Source organism: Anopheles moucheti, chromosome 2, assembly GCF_943734755.1.
Source record: "Anopheles moucheti chromosome 2, idAnoMoucSN_F20_07, whole genome shotgun sequence".
Taxonomy (NCBI): Eukaryota; Metazoa; Arthropoda; class Insecta; order Diptera; family Culicidae; genus Anopheles; species Anopheles moucheti.
The window spans coordinates 5,370,273-5,389,516 of NC_069140.1; the positions used below are offsets into that span (position 1 = coordinate 5,370,273).

Sequence of the window (19,244 nt, forward strand, 5' to 3'; positions counted from 1 at the left end):
AGTGTGGTGAAACGAAATATGTTGTCCAAGTTATTGTTTTTGAAGTTAATTTGGGTGTTTTGAGTCTGAACACTTTATTACTCTTAAACTGGTTAAGAAATTCTACAAATATTCAAGTCACCTTATGAAATTTATTCATTTACGCGAAGGTGCTCTCATCTCCTCTGCTAAATTCAAGGATACATCCACTCGGGTACCTGGTTCTTGTATGTTCTTGGGTGTTTGAGGAGCCAATAATCAATAATCTTAAGGATTCTTAAACATGGAATCTTAAATCTGCTGGTATTTCGTTTGGGGCAAACCTTGGAAGTCGGAGATCTCTAAATTGAAAGCAGGAAAATCGGATATTGTCCAAGTTATTGTTTTTAAGGATAATTTTCATGCTTTGAGTCTGAATACTTTATTACTCTTAAACTGTTTAGGAAATTCTTCAAGTATTGAAGAAATGAAATTTATTCATTTACGCGAAGGAGCTCTCATCTCCTCTGCCACATTCAAGGATACATCCACTCTTGTACCATCCACTCTTGTAGTTCTTGTACGTTCTTGGGTGTTTTAGGTGCCTCCACATTATTTGTAAATTTCGACAAGCTTTGAATCATTAATCTTAAGGATTCTTGAAGAAGGAATCTTAAGTCTGCTGGTATTTCGTTTAGGGCAAACCTTGGAAGTCGGAGATCCCAAAATTGAAAGCAGATTGGAGGAAATATTATTTAAGTTAGAAGCGATAAAATCATTAGTTTGCAAAACATGTACCTTGTATGTTCTTGGGTGTAATTCACAGAAATTGAGGTGCCTACAAATTATTTGCAAAATTTCAAAAAGCTTCAAAAAACTCTCTTTTAAACTTAAGGATTCTTGAAGATGGAATCTTAAATCTGTTGGTATTTCATACAGGGCAAACCTTGGAAGTCGGAGATCTCAAAATTGAAAGTGGATTGGAGGAAATATATTATTTAAGTTAGAAGCGATAAAGTCATTAGTTTGCAAAACATGTACCTTGTATGGTCTTGGGTGTAATCCACAGAAATTGAGGTGCCTCCAAATTATTTGCAAAATTTCGACAAGCTTTAAATCAATTCATCTCAAGGATTCTTGAAGGTGGAATTTTAAGTCTGTTGGTATTTCGTTTAGGGCAAACCTTGGAAGTCGGAGATCTCAAAATTTAATGTAGATTGGAGGAAATATTATTTAAGTTGTAGCTTGTTCAATGTATCTGTGAAAACCCATTTGCACACTCAAACCCTGTGTGGTAATAAACCGATTACTGTTTATCATTCTGAACTCCTCGCTGTAACTGAACTCCCTTTTTGAAGAACGCTCTTTGAAGAACCTGACTATTCAGGTTGATGATACGCTCAGCTCATCAAATATTTGAGCTAAATACTACTACCCCGCCTGTGTGCTGTACATCTAATTGAAAAGCGTTCACATGATAGTTCTTGCAGCGAACGTTCTACCGGCACCGGTCCCGATGGCGCAAAAACCACAAGTTCGCCCGCTTGCAGTGTGTCAGTAAAAATAATTTCACATAATTCATGTGCTCGGGCTGTAACACCTACTAATTTATTTTCTCCTCTCCGATAACGCGTTTTCAGGCCGGTCCGAAAACTCGGTGCCGCCCACTACTCCTTGACCGTTGGCGAGTCGGTGAAGCATCCTAGAGAGGTGAGTAATGATGGTTGGCATCGTCGTTCAGCTGTTATGTAAAACCGTCTACGAGCCACCCTTTACGCCCGTGTGCCGCCGCTGTCCAACGATACTGTGTATAATTTGTGCGCCTTCCGCAATCTTCCTAGCCCATCAGCAGCGTTCCTAGCAGCGCAGCACCGCAGGTCCGAGCCGATCGTGCTGATGTGGCTGCTTCTGCTGCTGCTGCTGCTGCTGCTGCAAGCCCCTATAATCAATTTCAGAAATTTAATGCCCACCCTCGGGACGTTGAACGGAGCCGGACCGCGGGGTCGGTGGATTTTGGGTGGAACAAGACAGAAAAAAAAGCGTCGAGAACGTGGCGCACATTTCGCCTTCAATCAACCGGCAATAAATGAAATGAAGCGACCGGGGAGCGCTCGCAGCGAATCTTCTTTTGCATCGTTGTGGCCCGGGCCCGGGCTGGGAAACAATCACTTAAAACCGCAAAACTAAATTACCCTAGCCCTCATGCGGCCACGCACCGCCGCACACGGCTCTCGTCGGTGGAGGGCTTTGTTGCTTAAGGCGGCGTATACACCGCATCTAATTGACTTCCTGTCCCGGGGAGACTCGAGGCTTTTGATTCGATTGCGATCGTTCTTTTGCACCAGGAAGTGTGTGTCGTTTTTTTTGTTACTTCTGTTTTGTAAGTTACAGAAGTCCGTCCACTCTCTGTGCCAGCAAAAGGGACAGCAAATCGCGACGGTTTAAGGGTTGAAAAGTAATAAAAAGGAAAATCTAAAAATACTCCACTCGGATAGCGCGTTAGTTTGGTTGGACAAACAGAAAAGGCAACTCTCGCAGCAGTTGTCGCTTCGGTTGTCGTCCCATTGCCTTGACGCAGCAATGCCGAGTGGTGTAAATAAATAAAGCCATAAAACGGCCAACTCATCTAGTTTGAACCCTTGTGCTGGGCGACCACATCGTTACCGTTACGCACGCTATGGGAATTGCTACGGCGGGGGCAGTGACGCAGTGTTTGTCCATGTGCCTCGATCGCGCCCTCCACCGATGGCGAATGGTGCTTTGAATACATTTAATTCATGCCCGCGATCCGCTCGGGGTACCTCCGCAACGCTCCAGCACGGGAAGGGGGACACACACAATTTAAACTGTCGCGTTTAGATTGGACTGTCGCTAAAGAAGCGGAAAAGTTACAGAACTCGGTCCACTCGGTCATCAACACTCTCGATCACACGCGAATGTCACGATCGTGTTTCCACCATTCCACGCGATTGTCGGTAAGCAGTAAGCACCGAACGGTGGACACAATTGTAATCGGAACCGGGGCCCCTGCCACTACTATGCTGGCGATTGTCTTCTTGCTTAGCATAAGAACCGGTAGAGACATGCAAATCGATCCGATTCAGCGCACTGCCACGAATTCGCTTGCCCTTTTTGTGAGGGCCAACCGTTATTTGTGCGGATTGACGGAACCTTCGGATGCGTGTTTGCATTGTTTCTGGTACGAATATGGTACGCCATCATCGCTAATCATGTTGTTTTCTTGCAGTGACTATATGTTTGTTCTTTATGTACGATCACTGTTTTGTTTCCTGTTGCTATTTTGTTTTGTTTGTTTTATGAGGTAATTATCTGCGACAATTGTTGTCGATTTATAATTCAGGATTTTCCTTGAAAGTTGACTTAATTTGTTCATCAATTGTTTGCTCAAAAATATAAGATCAAGTAATAATAGAAGTTAAGCGATCAAATCGCTCTCGGCAGGCATTTGTATAATTGGAGTAAGACATTTTAATGTGTCTTACTCAGGGTGGCTCGGTGTCGTAAGTGTTAGCGGTGCCAGTCTTCGCACTCGACAAATAATTTCTCTCGTCGGTTCAAAATTTCAATTATTTCTGTTTAATTGCTAAGGAATGCATCTATGTAGAATTCTAGATTTCCTCTTATATTCTTTTTTTTATTTTATTTTTCCATTATGTCGGTCGAGGGCCGTATGATCGACATATTTTGTCGAAATTGCATGACTTTGGGCATTTCCTCCCAGTTATGAGCCTTATCCCGTGCTTGCTCGGTTGTTTTATTTCCTCTTACATTCTATCATCAAATAAATCTATCTTAGTAGTCCGTTTAGAAGAATGAGGTTGACATATGAGAACCTAGTTTTATTATTATTTTTTATTTTTTTATTATTATTATTTTATTATTATTATTATTATATTTATAGGTTATTATATTTATAAATTATATTAGGTTATTATATTCATAAATTCGACAACCAAAGGAAGAAAGAAGTACATAAGTGGTGTACATTAAGTTTAATGGAGATTAATTAAATAGCAACAGTGTGTTAATTTTGCAAACACATTTAGCATACATTAAACTGTTTCTGGTTTTCTCTTCAGTAAATTATTACACGCTTGTTTATGTGCCTCGAATTGCGCATTTAATCGTTCCAATCGAATTAAGAAATAACTATTCCGTCTAGGTTTTTTTACACACTTTTTAATGTTCAATGCTACGCAACGTCTGCTTCATTTTGCTTCCGTCTCGATCATCGTGTCTGCGTTTAACGGATGAGTGAAAATAGAGTCCAAACATGTTTTTGTGCTCGCTGTAATCTTGTTTATGAAGTGGTTTTTTGTTTTTCCACAATTACCTCCCTGTGTTCCCCATAATTCCATTCGAGCCATGTTGATTGTGCGGGTTACCAAATTACATAAATCATTGTTGTCTCTCAAAACGTTAATTCGTTTGAAACTCGAGGCCAACTCGAGGCCATCTCCAGCCAGCCCCCGAAGTCGAGGAAGTGCATGCACGATTTGATGAATGTGGGGGCCCCATATGCGCCGTGCAGCGTGTGTCACACATTAATAAGTGGTGCTAATCTTTCTGTTGATAATAGTTTTGTGATAAAACAGTTACCAAATATAGACGGCACTAGAAATAGCTGTGGTTGCCAATTGTTTTCTTGTCCTAAAATCCCCATCAATTGTTTATCGGAGCGAAGTGTTTTATCTCAATAAATCTCGTTGCCAAATCATTAATTTTCATTCGAAGAATCTGTTTACTAAATTTGACCCATTTGAATGGGTGGAAAGGGCAATCAGAAGTGGTGGGAAGGGTGGTGTTTCTTCACACAGGAAGACGCAACATCCGTGACACAAACATCACGACCGTGCCGTGACGCCGTTTTTAGTGGCCGCACGAGCTTAATTATACCGAAATTTACCGTGGCGCGTTTCGCTCCGGAATTCTAATGGCCGCTAATGACGGGGACCCCGGGGATTGACAAAAGTTAAATTAAGCGATAATGTTTAATGGATCCGTTTTGACGCTGTTGTGTTTTGCAGCGGCAAGTAAACATATTCCGCTTCGTAAGTAATGTCCGGTTGGTGTAATTGTTTCGTGCCCGTCACCGCAAGGATCTTTCGGTCGACTGATGCAATGGCTTGTGTGTGTATGTGTGTGTGTGTGAGGGTTCGTTCTTTTTTTCTTCTTTTTCAAAAGCAACGTGTTTCGCTTTGTCTGCCCCTGGCTGGGATGTGTTGCGAGCAACGTAATCGAACTTGATCCCCGTCCGGTTGACGCTAATGAGCTTTGATCGATTTTTCTTGTCATGAGCTAGTCCGACAGTTGACGGTGGACGACGGAACGGTTTGGGGGTTGGATTAGGTTAAACCCTTGAGCGGAAGCAGAAAACCGCCCCATCACTCGGCCGAAGGGCAGCCGGCGAGGAACCGGCGGTGATAGAAGTTCAAATTTGTGATGGATTATGATGTCAGCAATGATTGAGTCACTCACACACGTACGCCTTGCTCGTGTAGCGGAACGAATGTGTTGGGAAATCTCCTCCATCATCGGACCGGGCGCAGGAAGAACGGTTTTGAAATCAAATAAAGCAGAATGATTAAGTGATTTCCATGACGCAGTGGGATTCGGATGGGATTCTCGTATGCTTGACATCACGCATGCGGAACTGTTGGAGATAAGCTTCGTTCTTTTCTCCAATTTTTCGAACCAAAGTCTACCAAAATGTTGTTCCGTTAATTTGCTTTTGCGGTAAGTGTATTAAAGGCCCAGGCCCAAGTTTACTTCTGCCGCGCTGAGGTCATGGTCTTGGCGGTATGAAGTCGCGCACACTGCAATGCGAATTGCGGAACGTTTCTTTCTCCCCACGCACGTGTGCTTCCTTTATCAGTACCGGAACTGCCGGCTTGGCTCGCTAATGCTTATTAGTGCCATTAACGCTAAGCAGCGCGACATGAAACAAAACAAAAGCGGCGCAACAACCCCCCCGAAATGTCCGGTAATTCCATTTGCGGCTATGGGTAAGGAATCTCGCTCGGTAGGGGAATCCGTAGTTAATCGTTTTGGGTGAAATTTGTCATCCGTTTATTCATGCATTACCGATGTGGTGTGTTCGAGTGTGGCTGGGCCCTGGTCCAGCGCCAGTCGCACGAGGGAACAAACGTAAATGGCGGCCGCCTCTTATCGCACGATTCGCATCAGATCCGTGCGACCGGGACCGTTGACAGATTAGGGCCGCGTTGTGGGATTGGGTTTCTTGGGTCGGTTCGATGATTACCCGAAATCCTACTGTACTCAACCGATCTATGGGAAGGACGTACGGTGGCATGCAACGAACTCGCCACCAGCTAAGCACAAAAGGCTAGCAGCAAATCTCCGATCTGTCTGGCTCACGAGAAGGAGATAAGGCGAACCAGCGGCAGACATGTGCCGTTTCTCAGCAATGTTTTATGCTCTACCTGTTTCTGAGCAATTCATTTCAAACGCACCGCACTGTCAAAGCTGTCGAAGGCTTTTTTTTTCCTCTCTACGGATATCCAAAGTATCTCGGACGTCAACCTGCCCAATTAGGGAGAGACCGTGCAACGGACTGCACCTTGGCGAAAAGGTTAACTTCCGGCCTTATCGGCCACTGCTCAGGACACTGATACTAGGTCAGAAGTGGTAAATCTGCACGCTAAACCCGATCGGGAACAACTCGCAGACATTTCTGTTTCAATAAACCTTGCACCACCGTGGTCGTGCGTAGATAAATGGTCGGCGATAATGTAAGTGACTAATCTATGAAATGAAAACTGTCCCTAATCCCGCACGCATTTGTGCCACAAATCCGGCGGGATATGTGGCGTGGATCTAGATAGCAAAGCAATCGGACGGCTTAACGGGCGTTATTTCGGGACGCTAAGCCCGAAATCGATAATCAAGAGGATTATTGTATGATGTGCGTTGTAACACAACAGAGAAAAGAACTAGGGCAATGAGGATTGTGGACCGCGCAGAGGTGGTCTCAAATGAATTGAATATTGAGGAATGATGTGTTGCATGGTATAGAACGTGATATCCGAGAATAGGACTTATTAGAAGGATTCAAGTTCAAGATACCTGGGCGAGAGTCTTGAAGATCTTAATGTTGTTGTTGAAGATCACCTCACCAGACGCTCTGGAGAAGCTCCACTCTAGCCTCAACTCAAGTTGGTTAATTCTTTCTCAAGCTCAGTAAGTCTCTAGAGATATGTACCTCCAACAAGTCTTGTCCTTTGATGTTGCATGCAATAGTTTTTCCTCGCTTATATCTTAACGGAAAGCTGAAATCATGGACATGCGCTTGACAACTCACACCGCTGTCTAGCCGTCCAGAATAACGCAACATGAAGCAACCTAAAAAACGGCTCACCACGTACGATGAATGGATCTTGTGTGATTAGTTCGTGCGGTGTTTGATTTTCCATTCGGCGCCACCGTCTGTACCGTATCGGGCCGCTTGCTGCATCGAATTCCGCACCTTAAGTTCCCTAATGAAAAACAAAGCTGTGGCCGGTCGTGCCTCAGCGGGGACTAAGCAGTATCAAACGGCAAGCTTAGCGCACCTCCTCCGGAACAGCGTCTGCCGTGGTCCGGTTGTCCGGAATATCCATTCTATGCGATTAGATACGCCTCCGGTGGCGGATTCCGTTCGTCGAGGTTTTCGATTTCCACACACCACCCGACCCGACCCGACCGGGTAGAACGAAATGAATCGAAATGAAAAACTGCTTGCTCTGCTGCGGTTCCTCTTTTTTTTTTTGTTTTCCCCGGGCAACTCGAAGTCAGTTCCGATTCGATCGATCGATCGATAGCCTGTGCAGGGAGAGGAAGAAAAAAAAAGCGGGCGCTTTATGTGACGAGCCGGAGCGAATTGGAATGGGCCGGTCGGGAAGGAAGCTTAATCAGCAACGTGAAGCAACGCCAGGAAACGACTTTCCGATTTTCAAACCTCCGCCGTTCATCCTCTCCGCGTGGGGATGTCTCGGTGGGTATTTTCGTTCGATTCGGTTGTTCATCCGTTCCGTTTTGGTTCCGTGTGCTTTTTGTTCCTGTTGTTGTTTCCTTTCATTCTTTGCAAGGTACGTTTAATCGTAAAACCTAATCTTACCTCGCCCACGCCGTGAAGGGGCTTACGGCCATTGTTTCTCAAAAGCGTCGGAAGTCTGAATCGAACGCATTTATAGCTGGCAAGACCACAATTGTCGACTGCGATGCTGTTTTTGTTTCACAGGAGAACATTAGACAAACGATCTTCAATTATTCTTTGAGGAATTGGGGTTATTTTTGAATTGAAACTAAAAGACCAAATTCTCGTTAAACTTCCCTAAAGAAATATTTATTGAATAGTAGCAAAAGTGGAGAAAATATTCTACCAACTTGCATTGTGTCTTGTGACGTAGTTTTTAAGTCCCGGACGTCACACAAAATTCCCCTTTTCGCCGAGTACCCTTCTTATGATTGGACAAGTTTAACAATTGACGATTGAATAAGCCATTTCCATACAGAAGATGGAACAGTACGCGAAGGAGATTGATGTTGTTTTTTTTTCTTCCTTACGCCACCACAACAAACCGTGCCTTTCTGGGTCTGACTTCCACAAAAATCCACTCGATTGGCGTACATGTCTCCTTTTAAAAGTGTCTTTTTGCGGGGAATTTATTTCGATCACTATCGCATCCATCAATCGATTACCAACGTACGTCGTCGTCGTCGTCGTCGTCGTGATGGAGCGGCCTGTGCGCCGATAGTGAGGTGAACAATGTTCCACCGGGTCGTAATAAATTCACCGACCTATCTCAAGATAAACTGTCGTATAAGGCGCTCGTTGGACGAGTGCAAATGGGGAAAATGAAATAAAAAAACACTATATATAAACACAACACGACCAAACAACAACAGCAACAAAAAAAAACTCCCGCCACAATGAATGCATCGCGATCACCGGACGCACAGCCACCGATGGGGATGAGAAAAACGGTGAAAAAACAATCCCCAACCCTCCCTCCCAAACCCACCCGGGGCGGAATAAGCATAAACAACACCGTAGCCAATGGATGGCCCGGGCAGGCATTGGGTGGGATGGGGGCAAGGTGGGATGAAAAAAAAACGCGAAAAGCATCACCAAAACAGAAACGAAACGAAGAACAACATCAGTCTCGGACGAACGGACAACGGCAACACAACATCGTGTCTCGCGCCATGTCGCGGCTTTGGGGGCTTTAAACGTTAAGCAACATACACACACACACGCACCAGGTTGGACCGGCTGATGTGTGTGAATGGATCCCCAGGGGTGTGGATGGGACAGAGAGAGTGAGAGAGAGCGAGGTACAAGTCGAGATCAAATTAAGGCAGATATGTGTTAATCGTCGTTAATGGTTAATGGGGGTAATTTTATTTCCATTCTTCGACGACGACGCCACGACGCTGTCTCTAGCGTGTGTGACCAGAAGGGTGCGAGCGAGCGAGCGAGCGAGAGAAAGGAAAGCGCGCGTATGTGAGAGCGAGAAAGGTGTTCGAAGGGGTTTGGATGAGGAAAACGATAATGAAATGACAGTAAAATTGTTAGAAAATCTGCTTCTGTTGCCACATTTATAATAATTTCACTCCCTCTCCCTATAAGCCTTGCTTCTTGCTGCTATTGTTGTATTTCAACCCCTATTTCTAAATATGATTGCAACAGCTTCATTCATATGCTATTGCATTAAACTCATATTTTTCACGAAACATTATAAAATGTTATATAAAGTCCGAATAAAGGAAATATGCTGAACAATCAGACATAATTATTTGCAACGGTTTAGCTGTTAAAGCTTTCAAGAAGTATTTTTATATTTAAGAATTCTTATACTTACTTTAGGAAGATTGAACAAAAGCATAGAGTATGGAAAAGAATTTCTCGAGAATAGATTTATTATTCTTCTCGTTCAAAAAAAACTTTCCACAATTCGGGCTCGTCCGGGAATTGAACCCGGGACCTCTCGCACCCGAAGCGAGAATCATACCCCTAGACCAACGAGCCAGTCGAGAGGGTTCGTCGCTACTACGCTACAGAAATCCACACCCCCTACCGAGCTGATGCATGCGAACCTGACGTGAAAAGAGAACGATAAAACAGAAACTTTGATTCGTTGTTGCGTTCAACATCGGCGTACAACAGCATTGTCAATCCTTTATGCTATCGAATATGCTTCTATTTTTTTTTGTTCAATTCTAGTGCTTTTATTTATTTTATGTTTTTTCTGCTGCTCCCATTTCTCTATGCAAGTGTTATTCATTCATCTTTATGTATTTCCGCGAAAACATCACAAACTGTTTTCCAATTCTACGAACCAAACTAACGACGAACAAGAGAATTTTAAATCTGTTTCCACAACAAAAAAAAACAGGGTGTATTTGTTTGTCGTCTATCTGTCGGCAGCACTACAGTGGTAGAAAAAAACACAGATATAGAACACTGGAGGGTTCTTTGTTTTTCGTAAAATTCCAAAGTACGGATGCGTTGTCACAAACATGCCCACAAACCCCCTTCCTGCCCCGAAAGCCATTCTTGGAACATGGTCGAAAGCGATGAATGTTTCATAACTCCGCTCTGCTGGATGATTAAACATTTATGGATGAATAAAATTGTGTTTTGGAACTGCTTGGCAGCTTCCGTCGTCCAGGATGTGGGTTGTGGGGATTATGAGTTCCTTCGTTTCGAGTTCCCTGCCGGGCAAACAGCTTGTTTAGAAGAGAGTGCTATTGTTGCAGGTATTTCTCCTTGCCGTGGGTAGGAAAAGTTTCCAGTGGAGTAGAAATTCTTGACAATCTTTATTGCTTTCGGTGGTTAGGATGGAATAGTGCCGTTGTCATCTCAGCTCAAGTACTTTAATCTTCCCCAGCATTCGATAAGCATTATTTGAATTCCTTTTTCGTATTCCAATGGCGTAGTAAACGTGACGTGAAGCACCGAGTCGAAGGAATCAAAATTTGGTTCGGAAGCGAAAAGGAAGCGAACCATTATTACAATGTCGCATAAAATTGACAACGTTTTTTCGATAACAATGCGCTCTTCTTCATCGACTCCCCTTAGAGGGCAAACGATGGACCCGGGGGCACCTTACACAGAACTGACACGGAAGACCCACGTTTTTCCCCCCGGGCAGAGCGTCAAACCTTGATGGATCTGTGGTCCACCGGGCGGCGACTGGCGGCCAATGTGGCGAAGAGTACCATTAAACTGACAGATGTTACGGCCGGTAATTAATCCATGTCCCGGGCAGAGAACGATAATTACAATTTTGTGCTGAAATGTGCGCATCGTGTGTTGTTCTCGCCGCCGCGAATGTCCTGCGGGCTTCGCAGGGGTTGGCACCGGTTTTTCCCGCGCGCCATTCGAGTGTCGTCCTCGGCTTTTTGTAATGCAGCGCCAGCGACAGCAACCGGCTGAGTGAGCATTTTTGTGGGTAATAATTTCTGCTTGCAATGGTTTTAACCATGCCGGATCGTTTTGATTGAAGCAATTACGTGCAACCGGTTCCCGAGCAACGCGAGTCGTACAATTTCGGACATTTATGTCCCGTTGCCCTTCCCGGTTGCTGTTGTTGTGCGGATGTCACCGTCAGGTGGGGTGACATTTTCATAACAGTGAAGCAAATCTTCCTCCGGGCACGTTGCCCCATTCGTGACGGTACGAAACGACAATCAAATTTGAAGATCACTTCATATGTCAATGGGATGAACGGAAGCATACCGATGCTGGGCTTGTAGTGCTTTTTATTAATTAAAATTACAACAGCAACCGTTAGTATCGTACGAAACGAGAGCAAAAGACATAAACGATTATCCCAGGCAGCAGCAGCAGTGAGCCAGCCGAGCCGTGACACGCATGGTTTCTTGCCAAGGAGCGCCAGATGTTTTTGTTGAGTTTGAGGTTCAGTTCGCCAACCTGCATGCCGTCGACTATTCGTCTGTACGCATACTTCATGTTGTAGTTCATGATGCGGGTACAGACGGGTTGGATTCTGGTCCGCAAACAGCCAACGTCCGGACCGAGGATAAATTCGACCCAGCCTGCCGAATCCTCGCCGTGCAGGATAATCTTCCCGCCCGCAAGGCAAATGGCAAAATCCATCTGAAAAAAGAGCAGCTCGGGAAGGAGCTCTTTATCACTGTTGCAGTTTACTATCTCGATTAGGACCGCGTGGCGTGTTCGCTTAACACAGCTAATAAAGCAGCTAGTCGACATCGGCGGGACGTTGATGGGCATGTACTCAATGAATGGGGAGCTTATTTGCGTCATCTTGCCACAAAACTCGAACGGTTTGTACTGCAGCAGGAACGTGCTGTTCGCTGCTACCGGATCGCAAAGGATGCCTCGACTTTGCAGCACGAGATCCATTACTGTAAGCACAAACAAAAGCTCGCGATTCATTGCGTTCATCACAACACTACTATGAGTTTGTGCCGTTGTCTGGCTGCTTGTGCCTTTTATAGACTTCGGAGGGGCTATGGCGACATTCCAAACAGCAGTCTCAGGGGTGTAATTTTGGAGTACGCAGTAGTCGTTCCAAATGATTTGTTTTTGTTTTGAAATTCTATCTCTAATCTATTTTATGTCAGATAGTGTACTTCTATACATTTTTCTTCAGATATTTTCGATGTTAGTGGAGTCTGTCTTCAAGCGATTTCAAATCCCTTCTGGGTCATTTCTATCTTAGGGACCAATTTCTTTCTTAGCTTATTGTCAAACGATGCCAGAATTGGAAAATCTTCTCAAGACTTCTTCTGATATTGTAGTTCCACAAAGGACAGTCTATTTCCCCTTGTTACCACCAATTCATTTTAATATAATTGTTTTGTACCGTGATCGTACACGTAAAATAAATGATAGACTTAAAATGTCTTTGACCCTACGTTGTGTATATTTTTTCAGTTTTCAAATTACAAAATGCTTAGATATTTGGAGCGAACCGAATCCGACACGTGCTCATATCAAACTTAAAAACTCTTCTTCTTCTTTTTACTCTCCTCCTTTTCTCCCCAATCTGACATCTGCTCCTCGCCAGGTTGGGCATTTGACATTTGACGTTTTGGCGTCAAACAATAATTGAGGAGCAAGAATTATTCAACAAATTGTAATGCACTGATTTTATTTTACACTCTCGTAAATCAATAATTTCACTAGCAGAAATTACAATGGTTGTACCAAACAGAAAAAGTTAAACGGAAGAACGGAAGAACGGAAGAACGGAAGAACGGAAAAACGGAAGACGGAAGATGTTCTCTCAACGACGATCGAATAAAGAATGTATTTCTGCATGACAGTTGCGCAGCAAGCTGTCATGCCCAATTAACGGATTTACATTTTGACGTTTAGCGATCAGAACAATGATATACGACCGGTCATGATCCTACAGGACATTACAGCTCGGCTGTCCTGACCTAGAATTGACCTCAATTCTGACTACTACAGAAGTTCTCCTATGTTTCAGCACTGATAGCCCATTTCCTCAACTTGTCCGCTTCTAAAACGCCATCATATGCCATCTGCGTATTCTGACATCCTTCGACATCCCTAACAACGTACCTGTCGTGGGGAAGAACTTTATGAATTACGTAAGGGCCGCGGAACCTTTTGTTAAGCTTTTTGCTAACATTAGCCGTGTCTGTATATCGAATGGCAACTAACTCTCCTTCCTTAAAATTAGGGGCTGGTCTAGTCTTTCCTGCAACGTATCGTTCATTTCTGTCTTGTGACGCTCTAATATTTGTTTGTGCCTCGGAACGGAGATGACTGATATCCTTTCCTCCATCTTCTATCTTAGACTCAAGGAATTCGCGTAACTCATCTACAACCTCACCCCGCTGCTCGGTTCCGAAGAGAAGAACAGATGGAAGAAAATTCGTAGAACTGTGGACAGTATTATTAAGAGCATACTCGGCAGTGCGTAAGTGCAAGTTCCAATCAGAATGATCGGCGAGATCAGATAATTTACTTAATATGGGACGAATCACGCGATTAGCACGTTCGACCTGACCATTAGCTTGAGGAGAAGCTGTAGCGTTTAGTATATGAGAAATATTGTGAGATTCAAGGAACTCCTTAAAAAGGGTTGATGTAAAACAGGTCGCACGGTCGCTTATAATGCGCCTTGGCCTACTATAATAAGACATATATTGATTAAGAATATCGCATACCTCGTGAGTATTAGTGGTCGCAGTAGCGTACAGTTTTGTAAATTTGGTGAAAGCATCTATAACAACCAGAAGATATTTCTTACGGGAACCGGTATTAGGTAATGGACCTAAATGATCAATATGCAGGGTGTCAAACGGCAAGGGTACTTTCGGAATACTGAATAGATTTCGAGCGTTGACTCGAGGTGGTGCTGAATAAAGGATGCATTTGATGCAATTTTTAATGAAAGTCTCAATTCGGGTTTTCATCTGAGGAAACCAGTAATGTCGGCGAATAGAATCAAAGGTCTTAACAGTGGCCAAATGGCCAATCTTTTCGTGGTTATGTCGAATAACATTATCCACCATCTCAAAGGGTACATATAATTGAAGAGGATTGACAGAAGATTGATGATATACTAAACCGTCTTGTAAGATAAATCCTTCAACGGAACCAGTTTCAAGTCTACGCTTCAGGGATTCAATAGAAGGGTCTCGAGATTGTGCAATCTGTAGTTGGAAATCCAGATCTAACTCACTGATAGCACCGATGGCTTCGGTTCGGCTCAAGGCGTCGACATGAGCCATGGAAGTTCCAGAACGATAATGAATAGAATAATCATAGTTTTCTAAGAATAGGGACCATCGAGCAATTTTTGCAGAGCCATTACGATTCTTTAAGGTTTCAACCAATGAGTTACAATCCGTAAAGATCTTGAGCGGAAGTCCATGGACATAGGTGTGAAATCTTTTAAGTGCGTAAATTACTGAAAGCGTTTCTAGCTCGTAGCTATGCAACTTTGCTTCCTCTTTCGAAGTAGTTTTCGAGAAATAGGCAATCGGATGAAGTTTATTATCGTCTTGCTTTTGTAACAGAACTGCTCCAAACCCAAATGAACTTGCATCACAGTGAAGCTCGGTTTCCCTTTTTGGGTCAAAAATGGCGAGGACGGGAGATTGAATTAGCCTCTCACGAAGAGCCTCAAAAGCCTCACGGCAATTAACATCAAAGTTGAAGGTAGCATCCTTCTGAAGGAGTTTGGTTAGCGGTTTAGTTATGCAAGAAAATGATGGAACAAAACGTCGGAAGTAAGAGAATAATCCCAAGCATCGTCTAAGTTGTTTTGTATTTAAAGGCATCGGGTAGTTTCGTAGAGCACTAATATGCCTGTCGCTTGGTCGGATACCGGAAGCATTTGCCTTGTATCCTAAATAATCTAACTCTTCATGTGCAAACTTGCACTTATCAATGCGAAGTTCAAGACCAGACTCCTTGATCCTTTGTAGAACAGCTTCTAAAGTTTTTAAATGAGACGGAAGGTCAACGGAAGCGATGATAATATCATCCAAATAGACGACTATTTTCTCTTCAGCAATAAATTCACGAAGGATCGAGTTAATAAAGCGTTGAAATTCAGACGGAGCATTCTTAAGTCCAAAAGGCATTTTCGTATATTCATATTGGCCATCGGGAGTAACAAAAGAGGTGTAGGGAATGGAAGATTCATCCATTTGCACTTGATGAAATCCACTTCTCAAATCTAACAGACTGAAAAACTTCTTATTACAAAGGTGTTCCAAACAGGTTTCAATCAATGGAAGGGGGTAGTTGTCTCTTACCGTAATCTTATTGATTGGTCGATAGTCCACGCACATACGTATCTCTCCACTCTTCTTCCGAACGAGCACCAGGGCGGAGGCATAGGGAGAATTACTTGGTCTTATGATCTGCTCATCTAACAATTTGGAAACTATTTCCCTAACTTGGTTTCGCTCCGCATAGGAGAGTCTACGAGGTTTAGTGAAAATGGGGGTCTGGTGAGTGAGATTAATCTTCATTTTATAATCTATCAGATTAGTGCACTGAATAGAATCGTTCAGGTAATTTTCTTTTACAATTGATAAGACAAGAGCAGCGTCCTTTGAACGTAATGAGGGACCAATGTCAAGTTCGAGCTCTGTTTCATAAACATCCATATTAGAAAGTTCAGTGGCTGCTACGCTTAACGCATCCTGGTTTGGTAATATAATTTCATTTCGAGGTGACTTCATGAAAGGGGTGGAATTCTTAAGGTACGTAAGGTAAATATTAAACGACGGAAGTAAATCCCTACCTATAATAATTGGCCAGGCCATTGATTTTTCAGGTAATATAATGAAGGAATGATTGAGAATCACTTCTCTGAATTTAATGCGACATATAACCTGACCACGGGTATAAAGATGAGAATTCCCAAGGCCACGATATCTGGAAGGTGTCAATGCAGCTAGAAGTCCTACTGGCACTATTGACTCATTAATAAAACTTACTGAGCTACCTGTATCAAATAAAGATTGGATTCCCTGAACTATCACAACCGGCTTTCCTAATTTTAGAAAAGAAATACTCACTTCTTGCAATTCGTCCAATGCCAAGACTTCAGGATCATTTACCGAAATGGTCGCTTCCGGATAGGCAGCAGCATTTGCAGCAGTCTTAGGACAATTTTTGTGGGTGTGTCCCATCTGGAAACACTTGAAGCAAGCCCCTGGTGGTCGGTTGGGACGAGTGCAATTATTTTTGTGATGTCCAAACTCCGAACAGTTATAACATCGGTTAATGTTGGATGTTATACCTCGGCTGTTCAAAACAGGAGCTTTTTCCGGAACAGAAGGTGAGGTTGGTTTAAAGATTATTCGAGACCGGAGCGCTTCGAACTTCTTCAACATCGGCTTTAAATCTTCTACATTTGTTGCTATGAACCGCATTCCGGCAGTGAGAGATGGGTTACCCAGACCGTCGAGAATGATGTCGACCAATTCGGGTTCCGGAACAGGAGCACGACTGGCGATACGTTGCATATCCAGCACGTAACGCAAAGCAGTTTCCTTTGTAGAGAGACGACGGGATCGTAACTGTCGAAGTACGGTTTCAACAGAAGGCGGTACGCTTAAAGTGGAGATAAGTTCCTCCTTTAACTGTTCCACAGTAGAGGCACGAGAGGATTGGGCAACAATAGCCGCAGATCCTTTTAGCAGCCGGCGAGTGTGGACGAATTTATCCGCCTCCTTGACTCGATGCAGCGAAAAAGTGTATTCCAAGTCGTCCAGCCATTGTAGGATGCATCTCTCATCATCGCCCGTAAAGGGCTCGATGGTCTTATCCAGCTTCAAGTCAGCAACCGGTGGTGAATCACAGCCTGTCTGGAGTTCCAGTGCCTGGATCTTGCGACGCAATTCCAGTAATTCGACGCGTTGCTGAAGTTGCCGAATTTCGTCATCGGGAGCAATAGAGGGATCACTTTTGGCCATGGGATCATTTCCATTATGTGTTGCGGCAGCAAGAATGGAAGAAAGGCGCGTTGCAGACGCGCCGGTCTGAGCGTCCAAAATGGCGTCATCGCGCTTTGTGAGTGTAACAATGGAAGCGTCCAAAATGGCGGACGAGCGCGTGGTATCAGCGTCGGCAACAGGTTTTTCGACGGATGCTTCCGCGTCCCCCAACGAAGAGGTATTAATGCCCATGACGTCGGAAAATAGCTTCCGAATTTGGGTGATAGTGACGGAAGGGGGAACCACAATCCCCGCGTTCGACAGGACGCACAGCATTTCGTCACGAGTAGGCATGATGATAATGATGATGAAGCCAAGGCGGCACGGTGCGGAGGCACGAGGGGTATCCCACTTCTGAGATGTAATGCACTGATTTTATTTTACACTCTCGTAAATCAATAATTTCACTAGCAGAAATTACAATGGTTGTACCAAACAGAAAAAGTTAAACGGAAGAACGGAAGAACGGAAGAACGGAAGAACGGAAAAACGGAAGACGGAAGATGTTCTCTCAACGACGATCGAATAAAGAATGTATTTCTGCATGACAGTTGCGCAGCAAGCTGTCATGCCCAATTAACGGATTTACATTTTGACGTTTAGCGATCAGAACAATGATATACGACCGGTCATGATCCTACAGGACATTACAAAATGTTAAAATCAGGTGAAATAGAAAAATAAAATAATTATTTTTTTCGTAATTATTTCGTGCGACTGAGGTTATTTATTATTTAATGTTTTTTGCAAATATTAACATTCTTCTTGTTACATTTCAACGTTGATTTACGAACATGTAATACAAAAGTTGTAAAATAATCAGCAAGCTCAGGCTGACGTCTGACTGTCGACCATGATTTTTTGCATGCGGCTTCCAAATGGATTTGCTAAAGTTAAACTTTCTAACACCGATCGCCACGTCATCGAATCTCGCATCGTAACTTTTATGGAAATAGTTTGCATGCTTGAAAATGATCGTACAATCGATGGTTCGCTTGTGCCGCAAGCAGCTCACATCCGGTTCCAGCCGAAACTCGATGAATCGATGCGAATTATTCGCCACCAATGAAATGTGTTCGTCCGTGAAGCAGGTGAAGAATCTCATCTCGCTCATGGTGATTGTGTACAGCGCCAGCTCATCCTCGTGGTTGCAGCTATAAATTTCGATCACCACTGCGTACTTTGTGCGATAGACGCAACCAACCGTACAGCCCAGACGCTCCGGTGGGTAATAGGCGAGGTAGAGGATGTTGCTGGACGCGGTTAACTCGCTCACCTTTCCACAGACGACAAATGGTTCGAACTCGGCGACATACCATCCGCCCCGAAATTCGCGCAACGAACAATCCGTTCCCGTTTTCGCTGCCGAGTGTGGGCCAAGTAGTAGTGCCACGGCGACAACGACTGTGGCAAGAAAGTGTGACCTCATTACGCTGAGGGGAAAATTGTACTGCCAGGAGAATATTCTACGCCAACTTTGTTCTCGTCAGAATGGAGTAATGAGGTGTCTCAAGGGATCGTTTGATGGGGATCTGATATTAAAGCACTTAGTTTCTGGGTAAGCTTAAACCTTTACACACGGCCATTTAATGTGCTAATAGCAAAACGCTTTTTGACTTTCGAAATAAGTTTCATAATGTTTGAAACATTGGCTTCAGGATGAAACACTTAAGACGATATTCTGAGGCTCGTCGAATATCTTGTCTAACTGATGCATATAAGCTGATGTGGATTGTAAATAAAGAAAGGAAGCATATGATTAGTGCATAACATTTATTCTTTAT

The 19,244-nt window shown here is 43.7% G+C and overlaps 1 protein-coding gene and 1 non-coding gene across 4 annotated transcripts in view; one reads left to right on the forward strand and one right to left on the reverse strand.

Moving 5' to 3' along the window:
• Positions 1 to 19,244, forward strand: part of LOC128309965 (mpv17-like protein) — a 131,902-nt gene that overhangs the window by 29,784 nt on the left and 82,874 nt on the right. For 2 of the 3 annotated variants that reach the window (XM_053046482.1, XM_053046484.1), the window contains exon 2: positions 1,599 to 1,668. The exons of the other annotated variant lie outside the window; for it this stretch is intronic. The gene's annotated coding sequence lies outside the window, so the exon portion shown is untranslated. The remainder of the gene's footprint in view (positions 1 to 1,598; positions 1,669 to 19,244) is intronic. 3 annotated transcript variants of the gene reach the window in all.
• Trnap-cgg (transfer RNA proline (anticodon CGG)) lies at positions 9,938 to 10,009 on the reverse strand. The gene has a single exon. It is a non-coding gene; the product is annotated as a tRNA-Pro (tRNA).